At 38.7% G+C, this 15,366-nt stretch overlaps 2 long non-coding RNA genes across 4 annotated transcripts in view; one reads left to right on the forward strand and one right to left on the reverse strand.

The window, feature by feature from the left end:
- LOC311443324 overlaps positions 1–15,366 on the forward strand; it is an 83,285-nt gene that overhangs the window by 46,782 nt on the left and 21,137 nt on the right. The window lies entirely within an intron of this gene.
- LOC311443326 overlaps positions 12,450–15,366 on the reverse strand; it is a 28,878-nt gene continuing 25,961 nt past the window's right edge. Inside the window, exons 3-4 of the long non-coding RNA XR_014697221.1 lie at positions 14,277–14,432; positions 12,450–14,013 (exon numbers count right to left, since the gene is read on the reverse strand). This is a non-coding gene — a long non-coding RNA (uncharacterized lncRNA). The remainder of the gene's footprint in view (positions 14,014–14,276; positions 14,433–15,366) is intronic.

Raw genomic sequence — 15,366 nt, forward strand, 5'->3', positions numbered from 1 at the left:
CTGCTGTATTCTAATGAAGGCAAGGCATATTTTAAATGAAATGCCTATAGAAAAAATATGGGCACATACAATATCTAAACTACAATTTCAATGAAGCAGTAAGTAGGACAACATTTGAGGCTGAATTGATAAATAGGCACTGTATTATTTCACTGTAATTTGAAATTGCAGTATCTCTTGTATAATTGCCGTGAGTAATTCTGGCACTTTCTTATGATATTAAATGAATTTAAGGAAAATATTGTACAAGTATTTCTAGTGAGATGTATATATTTTACCTAAATTGTGATTTTTAGATCAATAGTGCTTTCTTTGTATGGGTTTTGTGTGAAAGATATAGATGTAATTACAGCTATTTCAACAGTGATATTATAAGTGAGAACCATTTTCAACCTTTGTAGCAAAGAGTTCTGTTAAATGCTTTTCCCTAAACCCCCTCAAATGTTCCTGATTTTCAAGTACTCCCCTGATTGTTCATTCAAAATTATTTCTGTCCCCTTTTCATCTGTGGTGTCTCATTAAAAACTGAGACTTGAGTAGGATATAAAAGTTTCAAACACATTTAAAAGTACTTAAATATACCACTTTCTGAGCCTTTATTCTTCCATTTCAAAAGGTATCCATAATTGTGGCCTTTTTTTCCATGATTTTCACCTTTTTTATTACAGTTGTTCACTCTGCACACTAAACCCCTGAGCAGTGCCCTCATATTGCTATTACAGGTTCTCTCATGCTGCTATTATGTATGATCCCATGCTGCAATATGATATGTATAATGGTTAATCATGAAATGATTTTTTGTTATTAAAATAACCTCTGCTAGTTATCTTTGTCCTTTTTTTCACACATCAGATTTGCATTAAAGGCAAGCTGGACAGAAAATAATTGCTACCAATTCTTGTGTGGGAATAGGAAAGGTGCACTTTTAAATATTGTTTTTAATAAGAGTCCAAATAATAAGTGTTAAATCCTAATAATGCTTTAGAGATGTATTATTCAGGTTCTAACCTGAAATTGGGCAATTGTGAGCAAGCATTGGGAACCCTTCAAAACAAGTAAATCTGAACAGACCGTCAGAAATGCAGGGATTGGATACTGTAGATATTCTAGTATTATAGCTAGTGTTCTTTCTGAGGTTAAATGTATTCAGGTGTAATCTAAATAGTTTTTATTATTATTATTATTTCATGAACATTCTTATCAAGCAATCAGTGGGGCTATATACTTCAAAACCTTGGATGATCTTGTGGAGAGATAGTTTGGTTCTGTAAAGAAGGCAGAGCTGTCCCAAGTCAGTATGACATGATATAGATTTCTTCCTTCAGCTGTATGAGTCACTGCTTCTAGAGGATCTGTTGGGATAAAGATATTCTGTATCATTACCAGCACAGGGTGATACCATATTAAAAGCAGAATTAAACCTCAGCACAAACTATTCATTGCTATTGTGCTTGTTATTTATGCCCTTAAGAGGTTGCCCTCCAACATTTTAGTTGGATGCTTTTTCCACTAGATTATCTTTCTCTCTACTGAAGTTCGGTGACATAGAAAGTATTGGTGTATTATGTTGTATGTTAGCTTCCAAATCTATCATGTAGTAGCACAAGATAACGCTGAGCATACTTAAAACTAGATAGTATTGATTTGCCCACCTCTTCTTGTGTTCTTCCTTCCATACAGAGAGCCACTTCTCTAACCGGGCTTATTGCAGTGTATTGCTGTACTGTGATTTCTAAAATGTTGCCTGTGGGATGATTCCATACAAATGATGCCTATCATCATCATCAGTTGTATTCCAAAGTGGTATTGACATACCTTGTAGGCAGGTTGTATTCTCACATTGCTAAGCTAACTTTCAGTATAAAGTGAATCACAACAGATAGTGTAGTTTTTAAAAAACAAAAGAAAAAACTTGCAAAAACATAAATATTTTGAGGTACTAGTGGATTTTGAAACTGTATGAACAGATGCATGATATACACAAAATATGGCAGAATGGAGTTGCAGAGACTGCATGTCTTAACATAAGGTACAGATAATAGAATAATACCTATCCCTACCTGCCTCAAATTATACATAAATGCATTAAAGATGACTACTGGTTGTGTCATCTGACAACTATTAAGGTGAGAAGGCATGTTCAGAAATTAAGCGGTACAAATAAATATCTGATTAAGTATGTTTTGTAAGTACCAGTGAACAAGAACTTATTGTTATATAAAAGTTGTCTTTAAACAGAAGAACTTAATGGGGGGAGGAGAGGAGAAAAATAAAGCTGCTCCCTAAATGATTAAATAAACCAGGATGCCTCTGCTGCTGGTTTTATAGGTCTCCAGTGGGGTGTTTTTTGGAAGACACGTGTGTTTGAAATGGTATCATTTAATTTTGGTATTGTTATGTTATGAGAGAAATATCCATTTCTGTTTGTCATTTTAGTGCATACCAGTATGTGTAGGGTGATACTTGAAGAAAACCTCTTATTTGCCCCAAGGCATTTTGATTTTAAGTTTGGATCCTACCAATGTGGTCTCAACAAAATATTCAGTTAAGGCTACTGATTGCTCAGCTCCTTTTAATGAGTTGCCAGTGATACCTAAATGCAGCTGTGGATCTGTCCTCCTCTAGGTCCCTTCAGTTCCTGGTGTGCCACCAGCTTCAGTCATCACACAGACCCAAACCTCAGCTCTGTCTCTGTGTAGAAAAGTGAGAATTTAGACATTGCTTGGGCAAGGTGGCGCTCACCACCGCCACCCTGCTGCCGTACTGCTGTTGGCACCAAGGGTGAGCGGCAACCGACTGGGTGCTCTTGAGGGCAAGTTGCTCCTTCCACAGTTCTCTGAGTAGGGACTCGAAGGCTGAAGCTTCAGTGGGCCACTGCAGTCTGAGAGGAAATTGAGGAAAAAACTGCCTGCATAAGGTGAATAGTTCGTATGGGATGGGAAGGAAGGTGGTTGTGGTGGGAGGATAGTGTGCAGATGTGGTGGATATTCATGTATATAAAACCAGCAGTGGAAAGACTGAGGTGTGCCTGGTGGTGGGATGTGTGCGCCCCACTAGGCCAAAGCCTGCGGGGTGTATGGGCTGCAGGTGCGTGCTCCCTGGCTGGCAGAACCCCTATTTCCAGTGGGGCACTTGCTAACGTCACACCTACCGATGTCTCCACTTCTGGGATCCCCTTCAAACTTGTATGTTTGAGAATGTGATGGATTATATGTTGGCAGGGTAAATCTCTCTGTAGATCTGTAGGTTTGTAGATATTATCCAGGTGGGGAGGTTCTGCAGTGTTTCTCTATAGATATGCTCCTAAGCCTTGGATACACTGAGGGGCTCCGTGAGGCCCTCCACTTCAAAGTGAATTGACTAGGAGTAAGGGCCTTCAGTAGATAACCTCTCCAATCATATATTAGAAATGGCCTGAAGCCAATTATTTCAAAATCTCTGAATGCTTACAAATCAGTGATCCCCTTTTTTAAATCCCCTTAGCAACCTGTTACAAGCATGCTTCTGTTGCATGTTGGAAGCATGTTAATGCAAGTACAACCCTTGTGTAAAGAGGTGGAAATACAGAAAATTCCTGTTGCATCTTAAAATAAAGTAAGTTTTATAAAAGGACCAGATGGAAGATGAATGTTTGCAGAATAACGTATTAGAAAAGTAACTTGGTAAACATGCATATACTACTCACTGAGCTATTGTGACTTCTGCTAGATGATTTTTTTATTCAAGTTTTTCCTTTCTTTACCTCCCTGAAGAGTTAACTACAGCAATCTCCTGATCTTTTTTTCTCCTTTTTTTCTGGGCTTTGGTCACTCTGTACAAGGAATAAATTGAAGCTGTGATGAATAAAAGTCATGAAGCAATCAAGGACTGACAGGAGGTAGTAAACTGAGCAGCAGCAATTGTGCCTATCAGAATGTCCTAGCTCTGTAATTTAGAGATGAAATTGAAGACATGGTGATAAATAGAAGATGAAAGCGAACAATAATATGGTGAAAACCTTACTGTTTTTTCATATGAGAGTTTTCCAGTGCCCAGCTGAATAAAAGGAGCTTGTACGAGACATTTTGAAATCTGAAAACACTTTGAAATACCTGAATGTAGGATGAGAAAGTCCTTATAAGCAAGAAGCTGTGTGAATTGAGTGATATGATCAGCTTTGGATGGTGAGCAACTGTGTATAAAACCAGCCTCTCCAGAGGCTTGTGGAGAAACTCTGTATAACGAAAAATATGCAACATTCTGTTGCAAACAAGAGAAGCTGGAAAATTACCTTCAGCTGTGGTATGTAGACTCCTGGGAGTCTGGACTGTTTCTGACCTGTGAAAGCTAAAGGAGAGACACAGCAATTTCATTATACAGCAGTATGTATATTGGTGTATACAGAAGTACGTATACAGTTTTGTTTTCAGCAAAAGCCCCTTAGTTTGTAGGCTGGATAAATGCTATGGTTGTATCCTCCTCACCTTCTAAAACAGAAGGATCTAGAACTTTATCCGTATGCAATTTGTCAATGTTTCACAATGATGGAATTCCAAAGGCAAATTTCAAGTTGAAATCCATACCAGCATGACTTGCAGCATCTGTCCTTGCATCATAGTGGCAGATTTGTGAGAAAGAAAGATGAATTGGATAGAACTTGTATGGTGAGAACAGAACTAGTACAGATCTCTTAGTGGTTCAAGTTGCTTTAAAAGTAGCTGAGATACTAAATTTTTATCTAAAATAGCAGCATGACTATTTCCAAGTTTTGGTATTTTTTTTTTGAGTAATGTAAAAAACAAACAAACAAAAACAACAAACAAACAAAAATACAAAAATGCCCAGGTTCTTTCTTTCTGAATATGGTATAAATTCACAATTAATATGTGACTTCAGTCTTGTTGCTCCTGTTCTCTAAGAAGAAATTAGATCTTTCAAATTTTCTTGCTGCTCCAAAATACAGTATCTTCTACCAATAGTCACTGGTGAATATAGGTTTGGTCTTCAAGCATCACGTTTCACAGTAGGACTAATGAAAGTAGGAAACACTGTTCAGTGGTTAGTGGTTTGTGTGACATACATGGATCCTATCATTCTGGCTTAAGTAAGTGGTGACATCTGCAGGGAGCAGACTTATTATCCAGGGGGTTAATTTTTCGTTTACAACTTGAGTGATTAACTGTTTGTAGCTAGCATAGTTTTTAATATTTCTGATGTGCCAGATTAAGCTGGCAGCTTTAGTTCTAGGACTGTGGACTCTGAGCTTGGTGGTTCTTATTATGCCATATAGCAAATATCAAGCATGTTGTAGTAATAACTTACACTTCTGCTAATGATAGTTTAAACAAATGGAGTGCGTTCATGTTTCATTGCTATATCTTTCTGTAAAATGTTGCACTTGACCAAAATCTGTTTCTTTCTAATTACATGCTACACTTTAGATCTACATGTATGTTGGTCAGATAGGCATAAAGTTGTTTTTGGTAGCATTGAAACAATTTCTTTCATTGCTGTTGAAGATAATCTAGGTTTCTGATATGACTGAAAATAGCATTCTGTAGGGAATCAGTAGTTTCAGGTGGAGAGCTAGCTATACGATACAGTGAAGGAAGCATACCCCTATTTTGTCATTAAGTTCTGACCTTAATTGGTGCATGCTAATTCAGGTATATTCATATGCCATGCCCCATATGTGAATAGGACACATGAGATGAAGCCTCAGGTTTTATGAATTCATTTCATTAGAGTTCTGACTTACATTTATAATGTGTAAATGAAATAGCCTGATGACATTTAGGTACATAACGAAATGCTAAAACTTGCCAGTCAAGTTTTTGTGTCTGAGAAATATCTATGCTAGACGCTACAAGCACAGAAGAGTTGCACAGAACTGAGAACCAGCTTGATTATAAATCTGAGCGATCTCTTTGCTTAGTTGCACTCCAGAAATGAAAAACAAATCTGAATTTCTCAGTCTAAGCTCAAAGACGATAAAGCATGTTTGTTTACCATCTGCACCATCCTTTCAGTCCCCAGAGGCATATGAAAAGACAGGCTATAACAATGGAGTTCTGGCTTGCTGAAAGCAGCATCAGCAGAGCTCTAAAGACAAAGCAGCAACTTTCTGAACAACAGATGAAGGGGGAAAAGCAGCTTGTTTTTCTCCCATAGGTTTGAACAATTGACATGTGTTTACATGATTGAAAATGGATAGAAACATTTCTCATGAGGACATATTCATGGCTACATTACAGCAGCAAAGATGGTGTTTTCTGCATGTCCTGAGGAGTTGCTTAATCCTTTCAAATCTTTTATGGCCTGGATCAGAAATAGTGAGCTTAAATCCTGGCATATCAACAGAATTTAAGATGCAATTTTCATGGCTTTTTTGGTGTGTGCTAAGACTGAATTTTAATCTACATAAGCAATCCTTGAGTCAGCAGAAAACATTTTAAAATATATTTATTAGAAGATTAAAGAGCAAGTCCTTGATTTTCCAGTGTTTTCTTTTGTATTCAATGTGTCTGTGTTCATTATAGTCACCCATTGAAACTGAATACTCAAGAATGCAAATTTATTTTTTATGTGGCACTTGAATTCCTAAAGCTGAACCAGCATGCAGGCACAACCTGCTATCAAGGGTAGGTATTAGACTGATGTTATGTATGCATGGTTCTGTGTTTCATTGTGTTCCAACTATGGGATATAAAGATCCAAACTACTGTTCTGAGCAAAGAGGTAAAAATCCTCCAGCAGTTAGTGTAACAGGTATCGTGACTGTCGCAAATATCTCATTGTAGTACCTGAGTTTTATTGACAGAGAAATGGCTTTCTTGTAGGAGAAACCACTGTCTTCATAGATGGGAGTGTATGCGTGGGGATTGTTCGTCTGGCATCCTTAGCCTAGATTGATGTACATGTATGTGTATGCACCAGAGCAACTCTCACACTGTGGCTTCTCTTCAGGACCAGCAGGAGGGTTTGGTTGGTGAAGGGGCTGATGAAGAACAGGAGCAGTTGACAGGCTTCTAGCTTGCATGTCCAATGCAACCTCACTCTGTCTGTGAGACACTCACAGGGCAAATGTCGTTTTACATGAATACACCCAACATAAAGAAACTCCTCTATACCTCTGCAGTGTTCACTGTGCTCATCTTGGTGGCACTTGAAGGTTTCATTAGCTGCAGGCAAGATAGAGACAGTTCTTCAGAGCAAATTCAGTTTGTCTTCATATGACTGTATTGTGACAGAAGAGATTGACTTGTAGTTATTGTAGTAGAGGAATTTAATGGCCTAGATTGAGTTCCTGGTACCAGCTTACTAGTTATTGTGGTTTCACCTGCGGGCAGCTCAGCACCACACAGCCTTTGCTTTCTCTCTCCGTCCCCTCCCAGCTTGTCCTGCATCTCCCCAGCCTTCTCGCTAGCAGCACAAGCCCTTGGCTCTGCGTGAGCACTGCTCTGCTACATAAGCCGCCAGTGTGTCAGCAGCATTATTCTGATCCTCAACCCAAAAGGCAGCACCATTGCAGCCACTAGGAAGAAAATTATCTCAGGTGAAGCCACGACACTAGCTCTGAGCAATGCCCCTTCTTGCCTCTGACACTGATCTGTTCAAGAGTTATGTAATCTTCTTAATTTAGAGATCATGGAATTGATAATTTAAAAGGAAGTCAGTGGTGTGCTCATGTGTGCTGATGGTTCTGTATCTACCTAAACATAATTATTTGATATTAGGAGGAATGCTTGGGTATGCATTTCTTTATTGTCTAATTCCCATTATATCTGTGTAATTATGAAGTTATGGCATTTTCTGTGAATACTCCAGTAGTGAACTCGGTTTATGGTAATTGTAATGTGAGTTATCTAGAGAGCAATTAAACTACGTAGTAAGTTTATAGGCTGCATTAGGAAAATAATCAGATTTACTTTTAAATACCTACTTGGTCCTGTATTTTTGGCTCTGTGGAACCAATTCACAACACACAATTCTCTTGTACAGAGTTTTATCCTTCAGCAAAAATGTAATGTCTGTAGGATCCCTCCAAAGAGGAGGAGATGCAAAAAGGTGCACCTGAAACAATGTCAGAATACACTGTATGGCTTCCCCTGCTGAGATGGAAGAAGAATCCTAGCAGTGCTAGGATCAAGTGGCCTTGATTTTGGAGTAGGTTAAGATTAACTGAGGATGTAGTAGGATTTTTATTTTTATTTTTTTTAAAGGAAATGACCAGAAAAATCAAATCTCAAATGTAACTTGTACTCTGAAAGATCATGCACAGTTTCCGAGCAAGAATTTTATTCCTTGCATGTTTTTTATTATGCATCTGTCAGCCAGATAAAGGAGGTTGCAAATGCTTTTTTCCTTTTTCCCTCCTGCTTGGTTACAGTTGAGGAAGGGGTCATGATTTAAAGTATTTAAACAACATTTGCAGTAAGGGTAACTGAAATGACATGCATTATAGCACCCTGCACTGTGCTGCCAACACTGACCCACCTGTCCTCAAGAAAAAAAGAGGGTGGAAAGGATTCCTTAATATGGTGTGGTGCTCATTGTTTCTAGAAGGAAGTAAATACTGTTTTGAAAGACAATGGAATTAGCAGGGATTTCATCACTGTAGGATCATCCGCTAGTAGTGGCCTGTGTTAGGTTTCTGGTGCCTTGAATGCTGGAGTGTAAGGCATAACTGGAAATTGGAAAGCCTTGTGTGATGTACTGTACCATTTCACAGCTGATCCAGGCTGGGCTATAAAAACCTCTCAAATGCCAGCCTAGTTACTGGGAAAAAAGTCCTGCAGGATAAAGCAGGCCCATCGGTGCTGCTCCAAACACACCGTTGGGCCTTGGAGTACCAGTGCAGAACCTTTGTGTGCTCTGACTTTCTGGGTCTGAACTACTGAAGGGGTAGCAGAGGATTTATTTTGGTTCTGGGACATGAAGCTTTGTGTGTCCATACACAAGACTCCTTTTCCCTTCCCTATTTGGAAGTGCTGCTTTTATGCTCCTAGCAGAAAGAACTGTTAAGGCTATTGGGAGACTTAGTCTCTATATATTAGGTCTAGAGAACAAAAACGTGCTTCAGCTGTCAGATATACTTAACACTTGAGCGTTGTAGGGTAAAGAGAGTTAAGAAATAGAAATTTGTGCAGCTGTGAGTACACATGTATCCAGCAGGACCGTGCTTCATTCTTTGGTCTGTAATCCATCCCTCCTTGTGATCACAAAGAACTTCGCAAACTACCCCATGGCATTTGTGGTTCGAAATTCAGATATCTTTGTAGTAGGATTGATGTTGGAGTCAGATACACACTCCAGCAGGATCATCTCTTGCATAAAACACGTGTAATGCTTCCAACTTCAGCTAGTAGCTTAGCTTAAAAATATGGTCAAATTTATTATCATATTCACTTTTAAGTATATGAAATATCACTGTCATCCTTGGGGTGATGTTCATGTATGCAATGGCCCAATGTGTGCGCTGCTGGGTTGGTGTCTTGCTGGAAAATTCTTGAAAATATTTTTTCTGTATTTATCCAGCTGGAAGTGCTATGTTCTTTTCAGGAAACATGTAAGATAATCGGCATCTCCTGCCGTTTCCGATGAATAATCAAGGTATCAAGTTAAATTAAAGAGAACAGCATCTACCCATAACAGCAGGTGCAAAATTGTCACTAATTATGAATTTGCTAGGTTCAGTAGTGACTGTGCATGAATTATGTCGCATTCATTAAAAGAAATATTCAGAGCCCAATCGATGACAAGAGGAAAAAAAACTATCATTAGTGTTTCTCCAAAATGAATTAATACTACTGAGATTTGCAAGTGAAGGCAGCTACAGAAAGATGAAGTATTATTCTGCCCTTGTGCCTGCCAAATACTTCTGCTAGAAAAACAGTTGTTTTTCTAGTAGTTTGGAAAACATTAACGAATTCCAGCACAAATATCCTATCTATCTTTGTGGAGAGAGAAGATTTGCATGAAGGTGTTGTCTTAAATATGTGAGAAACTTCTACATATATGGTGTGAATAAAAGTAGGAAAAATCTTAGGTTGTTTTCAAGGTGCTTTTTTTTTTTTTGGTTACCCCCTTGACAAAAAGGGAGGAGTAGATGCTTCTCCTCTGCCTGTTTCTAATTATTTTTAATTGACTTGTATTCATCAGAAAGGAATATTAAAAGTAAAGCAGGATAGGGAGTAACCCATTATGTATTAAGTCTAGTTTGGATTACCGGGGGTAATAAGATCTCTGAGCTTCCTATATAATGAACCTGAAGAACTACCTCTGAGTTCAGAGGCACCCAGTGAAGGATTACCTTGCAGGTTCCAGACTGTGCCAACTGTGGTCAAATTGCACGTCACTCCTCACCTGACCCGGCCTCCAAGTCTGCCTTTGGAATAGCGATGTTGGTGTCCTCAGCATCCTGTTGGATGTAGCACTGCGGTTTCTCCACAAGGAACCTGTTCTTCCCCATTTGTTGTTCTCCCCACTGCTGTGCCCTCTGCTCTGGTTTGTCCTGCCTTGTGCCATCCCCTGGGAGGTCACAGCTTGGCCATGTTCCTGGGATCTTAAATCCCGACAGCTGTGTACTCTCAGTGGGGTTTTCTCCAACAGAGCTTTGTGATGTGCAGGGAGTGATGGCTGCAGTTGGGGGTCTAGATGACAGCTTTAAACCTGAAGGCTGTCCTTATGTGCTAACACCTTTAAGAAGGTGTTTAACTCGATCTCACAAATGGTTCCAGAGTACCCTGTACCACTGCTCATGTGCCTAATGCTAAATGTGTGAAACGTGTCACATGCTAGGGGCGGGGGAAGGCGGTGATCTGCATTCTAGAGAACTGAATGCTTAAAAAGCAGAGAAAGTCAAATAAAATAAGCATTAACAGTGGTCATAATATTTTCCATTTGGTATCTGCATTCAGAATGAAGCACTAATCTTCTTATGTTGATGCATTAATATTACTTCTTCAGTGGTCCATAATTTGAAAATGAAGTGATATCTTAAGAAAGCGGCGGGTTTCAGTTTCTGCTGGTGAGAACCAAACCAGTGACCACTCGAGCCTGTCCTGGTTTTCCTGTGTATTATAACAGCAGCTCTCTTGTTTGTCTGGTTAACTGTCCTCCAGCTGGGACTACTGAGGTGAATTTTGGTATGTTTGGCCACTTGCTAAACCATCTTGCAGCCTTCTGAAATCCTAGTTAATTTTTCAAGCGTACGAGCTATTTTGTAGGTGGTGGTAGTTTGCTAGTTGTTTGCTGTCTTCCTACAGAGAAGATGAAACGGTAAAATGGGCCTATTTTCTCCCATTGGTCTATTCCCTCATGTTCAGTAAGTGTCTTGAATGAATTTATGTTCTCAACTAATTGCTTGCTTTTGCTTCAGATAAGAGCTAGTAAAATAGCTGCATGTAATTATGATATCTTCTTAATAAGCCTTCCATTTGTTTAAACTTTAAAAAAAGGCAGCTGAAAATATGCTGTACATTACCATATGAAAGAACTGCAGAAAGCGCTTCTCTCTTCAAAATGCAGAGTGGACTTGTGTCAAAGTGATTTCAGGAGAAGTGGAGGTTTGAAGGAAGAAAAAAAGCCTTTTTGACCATGGGCACATTCGAAGATGACTTTGATTAATACAAACACATTTCATCATTTGTACTTGAAAACATTTTAAATTACCTTGCAACCACAACCAATGCACTTTATTAGTTTTATATTCGCTTTCATTAACTCAGTGCCTACAACAGCCTGGATTCATTTAGTTTAAATTGTTTGGGTTTTTGTTTTTAGCTGGTGGCACAGAGGACTTCTCTCAGGAAGCTTACAGGCACTTATTACACCCCCAGTTCAGTGTTTTTACTTTCCAAGCCCTCCATCTGCCTGTAATTATACTTCATGGATATAAATCAGCCTTCCTTGTACTTCAGAATTAAATAATTAAAGGTGACAATGCTAACTGGAGGGAATGATAAGAAATGCTGTCAAAACGGAAAGTGTGTACCTCAGTTTCATCCATGAAAAATGGCCTGCTTCAGAAAACAAAAGGCTTGGAAAAAAAGACCATGCATTCTGTTCATTTCACATGAAGAAAAAATGGCCAGAAATTTGTGTAAGATATGGAGAATGCAGGCAGACTTGAAAAATATGTGGAGAAAACATCCCATGAATTTTAATTGCAAAGCAAGAAAGAACAAAGTGCTTGTGAATCTAACAGCATTAAAAACAAGATATTTACTACAGAGCACTCTAACTGGAATACTGTAACAGTTCTCAGCCTGCAATCTCATTAGTTCTCATACTTGCACATTTTCCACGCTTATGCAAAACCCTTCAAACTTTTCAAAATTAATATTTCTAAGGAAAACCTTTTCCACTGTGAATTGGTGCTACTTCTAGGAGAACTGAGCTCTGGTGCAACTCGATATTTCTAGTTTGGTTTTCAGTTGAAGTTAAAAGACTCATGTTGCAGAATTTACTTAGCTGGTTGTGTAAATGGGTATTTATTTTAACTTTAAATGCAGCACAGACACCTAGTTTGCATTCTATTTATTCACAGAATAGCCATTAAGATGGTTTATGTATAAATAGCTATGATTACTTCTGTTTAGAAGTTGCCTGAAAACACAGATGGGAAAACACATGCAAATTTCTACAATGAACTACAAAATAAATGTGCTGTGTGAAGGAGCCCAGTCCAGGCAAGGTGTGCACAGTTGGGCTTTAAATCAATGGCACTCGAGTGTAGGTATGCCTGAAGGCAGTCTGTATGTAAAGTCACCAGTAATCCAAACTTAAGTCAGTGGGGATTCTTTGACAGGTTTCAAGATATTAGTGGCTCCAAAGGCTCCAAAATGGCTCAAAACAGGGGACTAGGAACGTTTTTTTTTTTTTTAAATGTCTACATGCAAATTACAACTTAAGATTCCCAAAAAATGCCTTGGGTAAAACCTAATTTTTAATAGTGTTCTCTTTTTTTTTTTTCTTTCCTTGTGCTGCGTTGGTTTCCAAAGCACCATGACTTCATCCAGGTGTTATCTTTTCCCATGTGTTCTGGACCTCAGAGAAGCCATCTGTATCCTTAAGGCCCTACATAACTGAACTGCAACCTGAATCTAGGCAGTGGGGAGCACTCTGACTCAGCTAAGGCAGGATTTGGAAATTGGTGAGGTGCTTTTAAAAACCTTGCTGTGGAGGTGCAACAAAGACTTCTGTCATTGGTTTTGGTCTGAAGGCTGTTGTCATGAGCTTGTGTAGGTCTCACAGGCATCCCTTCAATAGCAGTCAGTGCACCAACACAGTTCACTACCAGTGAGTTGTTCTTGCTGATGCTTTGGCGTTCATACAAACACACACAAAGACTCGTCGTGTTGACGTGTGCATGGAACCAAGTCCTATCTTACTGGGAATTAGTTTTAGCTGTCTGAAAATGATGCCTCTGTAACTAATGCTCACAAAGCAGTTAATACGTGTATTTACATTAAAACATGTATTTTGTGCCAGAGCAACACACAGCTATTCGGTGCTGAATCCTACAATTTGGGGAGAGAGGTGGGGATTGAGTAGGCAGTGGAATGCTGTTCTGAAGTGCACTGCTGCAAGTTTACACTGTAGTGACAGTATCCAATCGGTGGTTTTAATTCTTTTAATTATGGAAAGCTCTAGAGTCCATAATGGTGTGGGATATACACATGTATCTGTAATAAACAACATGTATCTTGAAGAAATGGATTTAGTTTTGGCAACAACGTGATAGGGAGATCAAAGAGCTAGCTGGCATTAAAATGATTTAGATACATTTGTCATAGGCAGCTGTTATGCTAATCTCATTTATGCAGTTGTCAGCTGATAGGTTCTGATGAGCCAGCTTAGTGGGAAAATCATTAGTAGATCCCTATTGTGATAAATGTTATTTATTACTGTCAAATGGTATTAATGTTTGATTCAAAGATGGGAAATGGGCATCATCTACATGAAGTTCACCCATTCATGGTCAATGATGACAAAGGGAGCCGTTGAATTCCAGCCAAAGGAACTTCATTTCTGTAAGAAAAAAGAATAATGGATTTAATTTGCATATGTTTTAAAAGGGTAATGAAGTAATATGATGTTTATCTTGGTTGAAGAGTGGTAATTTTTGCTGGCATGGCTCCAGCAACATTTGAGTCATTGTGCAGCATTTGCTGTTCAGTTGTTGGTTGTGGAAGGGGCTTTTCAAAGCAGCAGGTGCATACGGGGGGAGGAAACAAAAATGATTTATTCATTAAGCCAAAAAAAAAGAGCAATCTCAGTGTCTTTCCCCTTACCCTCTAGAAATATATTTGCAACCATCTTTCTTCAATTTTCTTCTGCTACATCACGGTTTCTTTTTCCTTCCCGTCTGTGGCACTGCCTCTTGAATTACACAGATCCACACTGACTTCCGCTCCATCTTTGTTGCAATTGACTTTTTTCCACTTCATCTAAATAGATAAATGCGGAGAGAAGGTAGCATCCCCTTCCAAACTACCAGGCAGATAGAAGTTGGGATGTGTTCACATATGGCTGTAAAACTGAGTACTTTTTATTTATTTTTTAGAAGAAAAAAATGTTTTGGCAAATTAGCTGTGCAGCTGGGTTTTAAGTTGTTGAAAAGTGTTCCCTCTGCTTGTGAATTTGCATGGAGACATCCCTCTTTTCCCTCTCTATTCCAATACAGCTGCACTACTCTAATCTAGTTCTATTTTTTTTTAAGTTAAAAAAAAAAATACAAAAAACAACCAACCAGAAACCAATTATGGTGCAACCAATTACACAATGGCTCATTTTAATTACTCATTTACCAAACAGGCATCATAACAGTTAAACAGTATCACAGTCAATATTCTGCCACTGGTATATTTATTATTTTTACACTTACAAATGAATGAACTCAGTATGCTTAAAGTTTTCAATAATTTTGTAGTGAATAAATGGTAAAGTGACAGTAGCAATCTAAAGAAAAGTACCATAAGGAGCACTGTAGTTAACACAAAGAAAAGCCAAGTCTGGCAACTCTGCCTGCTGTCCTAAGCCACACATTAATAGCCTTCGTATTTCAATGATAAGAAATGCCTCATAATCAAGATGACCTCGATCTTTTTCAAGGCAGGTAGATGCTAAATGCTCATTGATTTCGGTTAGAATTGAATGCATGTGTACTTCTGAAGCGATCCTTTCATCTAGACATACTCAAATTCCTACAGAAGGCTATCAGAATATTCTCAGTTGTCAGCAGTGACACTGGAGCATGGATGGATGCAGGTACTATGTGCAATTCTGTAAATTAAAGCTAGTAATTCATATCTTGCAAATGAGCTAGTAGCAGTTAATGCTCTGTAAAACATAGACAAAATACTGCAGGGGGGCTTGCGTGTC

Source organism: Aythya ferina (assembly GCF_964211825.1).
Source record: "Aythya ferina genome assembly, chromosome: 12".
NCBI classification, from domain to species: domain Eukaryota; kingdom Metazoa; phylum Chordata; class Aves; order Anseriformes; family Anatidae; genus Aythya; species Aythya ferina.